Source organism: Falco cherrug, chromosome 2 (genome assembly GCF_023634085.1).
Source record: "Falco cherrug isolate bFalChe1 chromosome 2, bFalChe1.pri, whole genome shotgun sequence".
Lineage (NCBI taxonomy): Eukaryota > Metazoa > Chordata > Aves > Falconiformes > Falconidae > Falco > Falco cherrug.
Window position 1 is genome coordinate 81,636,411 of NC_073698.1, and position 13,587 is coordinate 81,649,997.

At 43.5% G+C, this 13,587-nt stretch overlaps 1 long non-coding RNA gene across 1 annotated transcript in view; it reads left to right on the forward strand.

Annotated features, from left to right (window-relative positions):
- LOC106631148 (uncharacterized) overlaps window positions 1–9,124 on the forward strand; it is a 32,780-nt gene extending 23,656 nt beyond the window's left edge. Inside the window, exons 2-4 of the long non-coding RNA XR_008730845.1 lie at window positions 1,961–2,252; window positions 2,888–3,082; window positions 6,295–9,124. This is a non-coding gene — a long non-coding RNA (uncharacterized LOC106631148). The remainder of the gene's footprint in view (window positions 1–1,960; window positions 2,253–2,887; window positions 3,083–6,294) is intronic.
- The last annotated feature ends 4,463 nt before the right edge of the window (window positions 9,125–13,587 follow it).

A 13,587-nucleotide genomic window follows, 5' to 3' on the forward strand; every position in this document is an offset into this window, starting at 1 on the left:
ATTCCTTTGATATAAAGTTTTTTCAGCGTACGTTAGAAGCAATTTGTTTGCAAAATCCCCCTTTATTGGTGGTTTGTATTTAATACCAGTAACGGGAAGGGAGGGATTGCTGAGTAACGTCGCAGCTGGCCAGGAGAGCCTTTGCCGACAGCAAGCGTGCATGCAGGACAGCACCCGGGGGAGATGTGCAGATCTGGGCGCGAGGAGGGGGAGCAGAACTGAATCCATATCGCCCATTGAAGGGCGAAGAGGTGCACTGGGCTGCTAGATGCAGAAGGGAGGACGACTCAATCAGTAATCCTGGAGGCCTCTCAAAAAGTGGGTCTTCGGATTTGTGCATAAAGGAGAGGGTAGAGACTTCTGGGAGACCAAAGTCTGAGCAGGTACAATGATTAATGTTGGAGAAAAGGGCTAGACAGGACCTCACAGATGTCTGTGTGGTTTTTATGTGTGTTTGGGGTGTCTTTCTCTAAGTGCTCTGGATATCTCAAATGGTCAGAGAAGAGAGGGCTTAAGTGCCATCTCAGGCCACTGGAGGCACCTTCTGAGATCAAATGTTCACCCCTTAGTTTCTCCGTGACAGACCTATATTGACATTTACAACCTGCATTCTATTCAAACTGTGCTCACTTCCACCACCTGTTCTGAGGTCGCCTGCATGGAAACAGCTGATGTGTTTTACCTACGTCCACATGATCCCATGTTTCACATGGTTCATGATGACCCTTGGTTTCTCTCTGAATCACAGAATCATAGAATTGTTTAGGTTGGAAAAGACCTTTATCATCAACCATTCACCCAGCACTGCCAAGTCCACCACTAAACCACATCCCTAAGTGCCACATCTACATATCTGTTAAATCCCTCTAGGGACGGTGACTCAACCACTTCCCTGGACAGCCTGTGCCAGTGCTTGACAACCTTTTCAGTGAAGAAATTTTTCCTAATACTCAGCCTAAATCTCCCCTGGTGTGACTTGAGGCCGTTTCCTCCTGTCCTATCGCTTGTTACTTGGGGGAAGAGACCAACACACACCTCGCTACAACCTGCTTACAGGTAGTTGTAGAAAGCAAGAAGGTCTCCCCTGAGCCTCCTCCTCTCCAGGCTGAACAACGCCAGTTCCCTCAGTCGCTCCTCACAGGACTTGTGCTCCAGACCCTTCACCAGCTTCGTTGCCCTTCTCTGGACACGCTCCGGCACCTCCGTGTCCCTCTTGCAGTGAGGGGCCCAAACTGAACACAGGGTTCGAGGTACAGCCTCACCAGTGCCCAGCACAGGGGGACAATCACCTCCCTAGTCCTGGTGGCCACACTAGTTCTGATACAAGCCAGGATGCTGTTGGCCATCTTGGCCACCTGGGCACACTGCTGGCTTATGTTCAGCCCAGCTGTTGACCAACAGCTGCAGGTCAGCACCAGATGTTCAATGGTGTGCTTCTATTCCCTATTTCAGTATCATTATTGCTTGTGCAGCTTTCATCACAGTCTAGTGCTAGATACAGACTTCAGCACTACACAGGAATCTCAGTATAAGAGTCAAAAATTTAAATAGATTTTACAAAATGCTATTCAAATTCTTTTGATGTCAGCATAAATTAATATGCAGAAGTGAAAAGGCATGATACTATATGGTAAACAGTGTTTGTAAGAGACTGCCCTTTAGTGAAGACTCAGAGCAGACTGTGTCGCTGCTGTATGTGTAAACTACCAAAGGACTTTTTTACAGACTTTGTTGGAAAGAAATAAAAATTCATATCTCATTTTTTCTATATTTTCTGGAAGATGCCATTTATTTTGTAAACAGAAAGCAGCTGTTTGCAGCACTAGACATTAAACTAGGAACTCTATCTGTTAACTAAGAGCATTTAATAAGTTCACAGTGTGAGTGCTAATGAATGAGTTGATTTTAATATCTATCACATTTCACTGTTGAAACATCCTTATGTTTTGTCTCCTCACAGTTTAATTGTATCCTCAGTTGACATTCCTGGTAAGCAAGGCCAAAAGTAAACTGGGCTATCCAGTACTACCAATCCAGATAGATTAAACAAAAGAAAGAGAACCCTGGGATAAATCTGAGCCAGCTGAGAGGACAGAGGGATGCCTGAACCTGAAGCAGCGCTTCCCGGCTGGCGAGGATGAAGCGCAGGGTCACCCACCCCACCTCGAAAGTATGCAGAGATGACAGAGTGGTCAAGGCGGGCACTTGCTGGAAACAAGCACGGTGAATTTAAGGCGGAGAAAGGGAAATGTGTGAGTAAAAAACATGAGGAGGGAGAATGGGGATCAGTTTTTCACCAGATTTTCTAGCCTCTTGGATTTCCCAGTCCTCCTCCTTGCCAACAGGGGAAGCCCCCTGTTCCCTGCTTCTTTGTGCTCATTCCGAGCCTGGCTTTGTGTGGCAAGGCAGCAATATTCATTGAGGGACAAATTTGAAATTTTTTATATTAGTATCCTAACTTCACATTTGCCGGGTAATTAAAACCAGACAAACATGCATGCACAAGTTGAAATACAGCAATGTATTTATAAGTGTAATTGAGCTGTGATTAATTCCTCACATTTCATTACAAACTAATAAAAATCCATTACAGGGCAATGAATGCATCCTGCTAGGAGCAGGCCTGCATCCCCTCTGCTCTGCATAATCTGTGGCTGCATACAACTTTGTAAAGCATGGGTAAACGCTAACAGGATGATTTGGCAGTATTACATATATGCGTTGCATATGTGAAAGTGACAGTGCAAGCTGTAAGAACATTTAGCATCAGAATACCAGCAGACCTTTTAAGTCTTACGTAAACTTCTGCCTCTGCGGAGGGTAACAGCGTATCTTCTTTTCCTGAGATAAAGAGCAACTTGCTTTTCTCTCCTTCCCTTCAAAACAGACAGTACCGGGCCAGAGGGATATGATCTTCTTGCTAGTGGCACAAAGGCAGCATCTCAGATATGGATTACCTCAGAATTATCCTTCTTGACAAATAGGTTGTGAAACCATCTCTTAGTCTCGTGGCAGGTCCCAACCCTGCCTTCGCCCAGGGAACCCTGAGCAGCTGCTGCCTTCCCTTTGCCACTGAGTACAGGTACGCATTTTCCTTTCCCTTTGTTACCCTGTGTATTTCAGGGGGTTTTAATCCATCTGGTGCAAAGCAGGTAACTGCACAGAGCAAGCACAGTTAGAGGGGCTTTATCTGCTGCTTGTTCCGTTAGCTCAGTTAAATGCAGAAGCACCTGCCAGCTATTCCACCAGAGCCACAACCCATCTGTGTGTAGCTCTAGCTAAGAAGTTCTTCTGAAATACCCCTTCTGTGCTAAATATACTGATTCCCTGATGGCATCTTACACCATTTGCTCCTGCCCCCAAACTCGTGCAACGGTAGCATCCAGTTTTGCTCCTCTAACATTTAGGGAGACAGGGAAAGGCACAAGGGGTGGGGGTGAGGGGGGTGGTGTGCAATATTTTTAGTTCCTTTTATTGCATTTCAGTATGATTGCTTTCTGGTTTCAAAGGAAATGTAACTGAAACCCAGTGTGGCTTTGGAGTAAGGAAAATGTTAGATTAAAAACCCCATTTTAAATCTGGGAAATTATTTGTGAATTTAAATACTTTCTTCTTGTGGCTTTGCAGAATCACCTTCCCTTTGCCTTCAGGGCAGCCAGAACAATTTTCAGGCCAAACCAATATTTGAATTCGTGTTCTTTCCAAAGAAAACTGTTGGGTGGGTTTCCGTCTAGGATCTAAACCAGAAATTTGCCTTAGGGTTTGGCTGCAGTTCAGCTTTGGGGAGGCCACCGTCCTGTCTGGCCCGCTGGCTTCCACCAATAATGGTCACGTGGTGCCATGCAGCAGACACAGGGACAGAGTTATACCAAGGTTGCTACAATACCTGCTTTCCCACCGATCATGGTAGAAACACAGTCTACAGCAAATACAGCTTCATAAAGGAGTGATCCCCTGCTTCAGACCAACAGCCCTCAGCACTGTCTACAGTTGGCTGTTCTGACTAGTACAACCCAAAAGGAAACAGGGAATATTAACAAAAAAAATCTTGCAACAACCCCAACATTGTGTTGCCTTTTTTTTAAAAAAAAAAAAGTTCCTTCTCTTTGTGCTATGACACAGCCAACTAAGGGAGAGGTTTCTGTTCTTTGGTTTGTTTAACAAGTATGAACAACAATGTTAGAGTCTCTTTCAGTCTTTTGGGCAACTGGAGCTAACAATGTAAGTGCACCATACTAGGCCAAGCAAGGAAGGGCTAGAAGATATGCTTGGTGAAAAAAAAAGAGAAAAACTGCTTCTGAGCCCTCCCTTCAAGCCCCACCTCTGCTTTTCCCTATGTTTGTAACCTACAGTCTCCACAGGGTAGGGCACGATGGCATTTGTTCCCTTAGGTTCAGGATGAGCTTGAGGGACTCTATTATTCATTAAACTCTAGAAAAGGGAATTATTTTCAGTATTGTTTCCAAAGCAGAAAAGTAATTTGGGTAGGTTTTGAACTGTGAGCTAGGGAAAATATGTTGAAGAGTCTAGGCTGTGAAAGCGTTGGCTGGCTGCAGCCCACGTGTAGAGCTGGTGTTGGTCTGCCCTTCCTCGTGGTCTGCTCAGACCACCGTCGGAGGGGCCCCATAAAATCCCAGAGACTGCAAATCTAAGATGCAGGAATGGGGCCATGTCTTTTTGTGACATGTTTCCCTGCACTACGCCCCTTTTGGGGGCAGAGTGCCTTTCAGCTCCCATCCCTTCCTTGACCCACTGGCAGCGCGGCAATGGGAGCTGCAGCGCTGGCATTGACGAAGGGCCAGGAAGCCCCAGCGAAGGGTCAGGAGCAAGTGGCTGCTCCATGGGGGCAGGCACCATGTAGGCTGGCTTCCCTGATGGACGCACAGCCTTGCGAGGCTGGGTCCCAGGTTCCCAGCCTCATCTACCTGGGAGCAGAGAGACCTGCCACTTTGGTCCTCTGGAGATGGAGGTTTCCAGTTAGATGCCTGCAGTGCCCTGCAGTGGTGGTGTGAGAACACCCCAACATGGCCTGAGTAATTTTTTAAGTCTATTGCACTTTACCATAATGAACCTTGATTAAAACCAATGCCAAACCACAAATAGAACTTGCTCAGTCAACAACCATAACAGAATTCTTCATTGACAGCACCTTTCAAACCCCGTGCTACAATCATATGATATCTCAAAAGTCAATGATCAGCAAAAGGTATTTCTGCAGGCCAGGAAACACGGAGTAGCAATTCCCACAAAGAAATCCTTTAAAAAAAATCTTCCCATTATTATTTTGTTCATCTAAGGTATCTAGCTAGCCATGATCACTACAGATTTGCGTCTTTCATTCTTTAAAGCATTTATCCTCATAAATTTTCTGAGCTATGGTCCAGATAAGGTGGAGACCCCACCTAACATGATGTAGGAAATGTGAGACAAAATAACACATGAAATCCCAGGCTGTGGTTTTGACCACCGGGCCAACTCCTATAATCTTGCTGGGTATGGAGAAAAAGAAATTATTCATTTCACCAATAATCTAATAATATGGATTTTACAATATATATTTTTTTTATACACAAAGACAGACATATACAAAATAGAAATGCATGTACATTTATTTCTGGTAATATTTCTAACTTAATGGCATTTACATAATACATGCATGGTTTATATTACATTTAAATTGTATATACGTTTATGTTTTCAAAGTGCATTAGTATGACACAGTATGACATGTTGTCTCTTGCTGCAGAATTACTATTTTCTACTTTTTCTTTCCTGTTCACTGCAACCCACGAGAAACTAGCTTCATCAGTAACTTATTTTGGCTGACATGCACCTAAAAATGTGTAGCATTTATTTGCCATCTTGCTGCTCGCAAAATGTTTCCATGCTGTTGCACTCCTTTGTTTAAAGTTCTCCTCTAAAAGGCTGTCTGCAAGGGCTGCGTATGAGGCTTTGCAGCAAGGAGGTTTGAAATTGTTTTTCTGAAAATTATTCTGAAAAGTCTTTCCTTTTCAAGGTCTTGGCCAGCTGCACAGCTATTTTCCTCTTTTCATTTTCTTTATTTCTGCACCACTGAATAATAGCCCCTATATAATATTCTATGTATAAAATATATAGTTGAATTTCTACCATCTGCTTCACTCTTTAGCAGCTTTTACTGGGCACTGAGGCACTTTCCAGCGACCCTCCTTTTGCCAGTGTAGTATTCAGTGCCTTAGAGACCAGCCCATCTAGGGGCTGATTTTACCACCATTACACTCATCACGCATTCTTATATTGCATGTCGTCCCTCAGGTGTCAGCAGGTCTGTCATACTTATGGAGTAAACTGATACCATCCATGTCAAAACCTAGTCTTCAGCAGTTGTCTCTTGCTCACCTGTGATGCCAGACAGCTTCACAAGGTATTTCCAGGAATACTGACTATTCAGCATCAATACAGCCACCAGACCACTGGCAGAAAATTGCCTCCAGTTTTGACCACAGCCACGGAAAGGACAACCAAACCCCCCGGCACTGGTAGTCTGCATGGGGTCTTACACTCAGCTCATGTCACCAGAGAAAAAGCACTAGACAGAGCCAACCAACTTTTTACACCAAATATTGTAAAGTAGGTGTTGCACTGGGTTAGCAGCCAGGAGTTTGGTCCTAAGCTCCTAACGGACAGGAGCAAAATGGCCCACAAGTGAAAATCCTCATCTGCTTCAAACTGTGATGGCTCCTTTATTCATGGACATCACGAGTATCCTACACAAAACTCAGCACTGATCTGGTTCCTGCACACCCCTCAAGGCAATTCAGCCACATGAGCAGCGACACTCTCCTCAGCCCACTCACCCAGGAAACCTACCTACGTCCAAAAGTCCTTGCAGGATCCATCCTCGGTTATGCTGTGGCACGGTGCATTTCACATGAAGACAGGAGCAGCCTTAAACTTTTTGCATGCATTGACAAATACATGGAAAAAGTGGATACTTTCCCTTGTTCCAGGCACTTGGACTATAAATCCATAGAGAACTTGAGTAAACATAACTTTCTTAGTATGTTAAAAAGTTCACACTGTGGAAAGAAGACATTTCTGAGAAACAGATTTTAGTCTTTGAAATAATTAGACTGAGCTGAACAGATTTTTGGCATGATTCGTAAGCCAGTCATTGTTCAGCCTTTGTACTTAGAAGAGCAATTATGACTCCTTTGGAAACATCCTTAGTTGAACTCTTAAAATAATAAAAACACTCCTCCATAAGACCACATCAACATATGGTTTTCCTAATGACAGCACAAACAAATCACCCACTCATCAAACACATTTAGGAAGAAGACAGGAACAAACAGAACAAACAAATTTTCTAAAGATTACTTACTGGTCCTGATCAATCAGGAAAAAAAATTAAATTGAATTCAGGAACTGCCTATGGGATATAGAATACACATGAAATAAGCAAAAACATAAATATCACCAAATACTGTAACACAAAGTTTATAGATAATGTGCTGTGAAGTTGTATCTCAAAAATATTGAGCAGCTGTTGCCCAGCTTTATGATCCACCCACTGGTTTACTTTTTAACTTTGGTGATACATCATGGGTAAGCAAGAAAGAGATAAAGTACATCGACACTAGTGTTCACTATCCGAACATCCTCCCTGGTTTCTCCACCTTGCTGCTAACTCCAGGGTGAGTTCCCAGCTGAACAAAAGCTGGTGGGTGACGGGCGTCCCTGCTGTAGTTCTCTTTAGTAGATGCTGCTGTGTGGTGACTACGTGGGTGTTAGCTGCTTTGAGATTCACGGAGCCCTGTCACCCTTCTATGGCTCCATCCAGCTTGGCGTAGCTCATTGGTGCATTCTGACGAGTCAGTATCACTTCAGAGAAGTGGAGTCCCAAAGCACGTCTGTCTGGGCCTCCGGAGGTTAATGCTACACAGAAAATACTCTGGCAACATAAGCGTCCATGCTTTCCAGGAGCGCAGTCTTTGACAGTCCTGAAAGCATCCACATCTTTAGAAATGTGGAAGCTGAGGTAAATGGACACAGGAAGGTTTCAAACTATAAGTCACTCCTGATCTTACCTCGTGTAATATACAGCCATGTGCATGCGCACACACATACAGAAAGCCTATACCTTTTCATAGCTTCAATTTTCTCAGCTCTTTTGAGCACCTTTGGGGTACCAGTCAGGTTTTTCCAGAGCATCGAAGGACTCCCCTTCTCCTTTGGATCACAATGTCTCTGTCTCTGCTTACTGCATCTTTTCGTGCATATGCTGGAGACTGTGCCCAAGAGCTGCTGCTCCATAACCTTTTCCTTTGCCAGGCGACACACAGCTCAGTCCTCCTGCATGACCTGTGTCTGTGCAGCACACCTATGGCTTCCCGGGCCAAGCACTGGGAAACAACCCGGCTGCCAGCAGCAGCCACTGCAGCTTCCACACAGCTCTCTGCAACAACTTCAGCCCAGCCCTGGGATGCAGGAAAAAGGGAGCAAACGAGCTAGGCAGTCAAAATGGGGTTCGCCATCTAACAAATACCTAGAGAGAGCCCTCAGTATGGGACAGTATTTAAAGAATGAACATAAAACCTCCAGATTCCTACAAGAAGCAACCCTGCCTGCATGTAGCTCTGTTGTTTTTCTTGCCCTCTTCTGTGTATGTGTTCTCTGGCTATAAGAATAGACTAGAAAACTCTACCTGCTAGTTTTGATTCCAGTCGGAATGTGGACCAAGCACATATCCCACACTTCTCCTCCGAGTAACTCTAGATGAGACTGCATGAGAACAGTATTAAACCACCAGTGGCTGAACCGGAGCCCCTGCTACCGTGTTCTCACTGCTGCTGCAGCCTGTAGGACTGGGCAGATGGTATCAGCGCCAGGAAATACATAGCAACAAAAACTTCTGTCACTAGAGCCAGTGTCATGCTTGTTGTCAATGCAACGAGTTAATGACAGGATTAGAAACCAAGTTTCCTCCTCTAATCCCTACCCATGCCATTTTCAGGTTTAGTCAGACTCGGGACTGCTGCTGCTACAAGTGTTTAGCTCAGAATTATGTCCCAAATAGCTTCAGCAGACAGCACTGCTTCTGTCCTGCCACGTGCTGAAAGCTCTGCATAGTAGTGCTTGGTCTTCTTTCAGGGAGTGTAGCTCTCGCTCTGCAAAAATCATCGTCAGGTCCTTGGAGAGACCATAAGTGCTGAAGATGATCAGTGGTGGTAAGTCAGGGTGGGTGGAATACTTCCATGGAAACAATTAATGAAAAGCAGGGAGAAAAGGTGAACATTATCTGTCTTTGCACATTTTTGTCAGAGAAAATGCCTGCTTTCGATTTTTGTCAAACTGCATTACTGCTTTATCAGAAATCAAGATTTGAGTATTTTAAAACTGGAAAAATTAACAGTGCTACTGGAAACTACACTGTGATATTCTCTAGTTTATTATTATTGAGCTTTGAAAGGTAACCAAGTCTGATCCTTTGGGGTGTTTCTCAAGACTTAATCTTTGTTATAAGGAAATTATTTAAATGTTATTTGACATTGTTGTTGCAAAGTTAGGAAGAGTCTTGGTGACGAAGTACCGTTACTTTGTACAAGTCCAAGCAGGAACGCCTCTCTAACCCGTCAGTCTGTCTGCCCAGTTGCCCAGGGGCCTCGATCTTTGCAGGAAAATTACCCTTGAAAAACAAATCCAGTCCTCCTAATCTCAGTCCTGCTAAAATAAGCTAGCCCTTTGGCCAGAGAAATGTTGTTTTGAGATCTGCAATTCGGAAGGGGATACAGCCACAGGGATCGGGGCAGTTGGCGGAGCCCTGTACTCCGGGAGTCTCATGTTTGAGTCTCTTGGCATGTTTTCAGTTATCTAGGGGGCATTTATATAGTTTTATTTCAGCCAAAAATGGAAAGCACAGAAGATGATGTAGGAGGGCTCTTCATAAGCTTGAGGTGAGCTGAGAGCAGCCAGGTGTTTCAGTGAATACTACCTATGACTAGCAGAGCACTATCTGATTGAAGGTTTTTCCTTGCCAGCAGTGATGACTCACATGAATTATCTTTCCTCTTTGTATACTGTCTAGTGTTTACTCATCACATTTCTGTATTGTTTTTCATTTCTTGCAAGAAAATGAAAAATATTATTACCAAATTTCCCTTCAGTTTAGGATTTTTAGACTTTTCTTGGTGCAGGGCTTCACAAACAGAAAAGTGAAATTCTTTGGGCTCTGTGCTGCTTGGATGGCATTTTTGGAGGGTCCTCAATTTTTTCAGTGTGGATTGCTTCTAAATCTGCCCTGCCGTGTTATTATCCTATTTCTGTTAGCTTTGTAAAAAGCTATGCAGCAGAGTTTTATTTTTCTCTGAATTGTTTATGTGCACTTACACTACAGAAACTTAATAGGAACATCTGTTAGCTGTGGAAGTGGTATGTATGACTGATCCATCATCACAGCTTCTCTAAAAAAGTAATTCCTTACATTTCCTTTGCAAGGCAGACTGCCAGAAGGTCCTCGTGTCAGTCTGTGTTCTCACTCTCTCCGTTGGTTTGTCTGAGTTCTTAAGTTACAGTGGCAGGGAACTCCAGAATACCTATAAGATATAACAAGGGAATCAGATATTTGTCTCTGAAAGACAACTTAAAAATGAAATATACTGCTATATTCATGATCACAGCTAAGAGATATTCTCTAAAATAATACAGCACTACAGTCAGTACCCTTTTCTGAAATTTTATAATATGGATACACAGTAGACAAAAGGTTACCCTGAGAAAGTTCAAAACCTTTTACTTTTTTACTTAGAACAAAACTGCAAATTAAGAACACAAACATTGCAGAACCCTTTTTTTAAAAAGATAAGTCACATTGCATATACATGAGAACAGATTTAACAAGAATATGACAAGAGCTGCATCTCACCGAGACCTGTATCACATTAAAGACAACCTTCCAGTGCATTGCAAGACTTCCAGCTTTTTTAAGACTCTCAGTTCCCCTCCCCACCCTTTATTTGCCTAGGTAATCACAAGAAGCCTCAAATTTTGCTCAACACTCCAGTCTTTATTAAGCATTTTGACTGTGCAAGATTAACCTTCATGAGTCACAGTAGTCCTCTCCTTCTGCAGTCTGCTCCCACTGCTTAAGCATTAGGTACCTCCTGGAGAGATCCTAAAGCAATAATAAGCTCAAGTTCACCAGACGTGTGCTCTACCGCAAAATGTAGCTCCCCTCTTGCCGCGATCTCAGCATTTGCCGCCTGCGTGGCATGCAGAGCGCCCGGACACACTGGTGGGATTTGTACAGTAACATGAGGTCATGGACAAAGCTCTGTGCTGCAGTCCAAGTCTAATAACACATCAGAGGCGAGATCAAAAGACTAATGGATCATCAGCTTCTATTATTAATATTGTAAATGAAACAAAGAGGAAAGATCAGTCTCTCCCCTTAACTTTTTATTTCCTTACTTTTCCAGGCTAGGGTAACGGGCATGCATCCTGTCGCAGCCTGACCTGACGCTAACCATCAGTTCTGTTTAGTTAGTAAAATGCAGGTGCTGTGGATCCAGTGTGTCTCACTTGGGTGATGTCTTTCGTTCTTACCTGTTTAAAAACCTCTCACAGCATGCTAAACTTAGGGGTTTTTTTTTCTTTTTGTACCTATTATTATAATGCATCAGTAAGGGACAATTTAAATTCTTGTTAGTTAATACAAACAATAGACGTCCCTTTCTCTGCCCTTTCCTCCCCTCCTCATATATGGATTGTGGTGGGAATTTCTAATTGAAATTTCATTAGGATAAACAAATTAAGATTTATGGTTGGACTCTATGATCTCAAAGATCTTTTCCAACCTAAATGATTCTATGATTCTAAGATGAAAGAAACTGTTGCAGAGTCAGAGGACTACAAAATTGAAAAAAACCAGAATTCATATGATGACCACAAAACAGAAAAAAATCTTTAAATAACTTTTTACAAAGTTAAGAAAAGCGACACAGGAAGGTCAATGACAACCAATACAAGCAAGCCAACAAAAGTCTCATACGGGGATAGCACAGGACAGCAGGATATGTATTTCTTAGCATAATAACTACAGGGAAGAGGAGATTTTAACATCTTCCTAGTGCATCACAGTTCAGATTATGGCCCATCTTGGCCAGGCAAGCAAGAAAGAGCTGGGATAACTCCTGGTGCAAACTTTCACTCCTGCTCCAAAAACAATCTGGTGGCTGTTGCAGAAGGGTCATAATGCCCAAGAGTCAGAATCTGCTACCTTCCCACCACAGCCCTTGCCCAGGCTCTCGATGGACTGAGAACCAAATCCCTTCCTGCATCTGAGAAGACATTTCTCTGCCATTTGCCAGCCTACTGAGCTTTGAATAACAGCATGTCCAGTTTGGTTTTTGAAAAATAATCATCCTCTCTTTCCAATATGTTTATTGCCAGGTTATTCAAACTGTATTTACTAGGTTAAATCTGCTGAGAATGTAAGTTCCACTCCCATATATGGCCTAGTGAAGATGGTATGCAGTGTGTGTTGCCTTTATTTTTTATAATTAACCACACAACACGATTAAAAATCCAAGCATGTGCAGCTCAGCTTGGAAGTCCGGTCAGCACCACAAAGGAGCTATTAGGATTGGAGACAGGCAGATGTTTGAAGGTTAGGGGGCTCTCCTCTGCTTTTTGGGTTTTGGGTTGCTTATTGTGGTATATTTTAGTTTTTCAAGGTAAGTATGCCATGTATGTCCTCTTGCAAGCCGTGGTAGGGAACTTGCTTGTCATAAGTATGTGGTCAGATGGTGAATGCACAGTCTGAACATGTAGCCACTTACAGAGCCACTTACAGGCTTGCAGAGCCAAGAGAGTGGTTTTTCTGTACAGTCCTTCTGATGCTACAGGGAAACTTTTTGTTTCTAAAGAGCCTTCAAGGGTGAAGCCAAAATGCAGCCCAAGTTTAAATTGCCTTTCCTTGAAAAATTTCTGTCTGTGGATAGCTTGAACGCGGCACCTGTGTGCGCTTGATTTGAATGAGTTTGTGGGATTTTATGTATCATGATGGGGCTGATCAAAAGCACTGACTGAGATGATGTGAAACCAGATGGCTATAATGACCATCCTGAAAACCTTTTCTCTCTATTCTCTCCAGCCTTACCTACACAATGAGCAAGAGAAGCAAAAGGTTGCAGGAGCTCCACAGGGATGTGCTCAGCCAGAAGAGTAAACGGTAGTAAAAAAATTATCATCTGGGATCTCCCCAAGAGATAGAACTAGAGCTGCTGAAAGCCAGCCGTACAAATTGCTGTAAGGTTTGCAACTGCCTCAACAGTTGTGAAACTGGAAACAGCCAGCAAGTCTGTCTGTGGTAGCCAAAGCACCTTCCTCGTTCTCCTGGCCAGGAGGAGATCATCTGCTACGGCAACTGGTACCATGCATGCACACACTCAGGTACAAACCCAGACCAACAACAATGAAGAAGACCCAAAATACCTAGATAATGGGAACCTTTTCTAGAGATACCACGGATGAGTTACCTGGTTGCCTTTTGTCCGGTCTTGGCATCACGAAGGAAGCCAGCAAAGCAGCTTTTTTAGTGTTATTAGC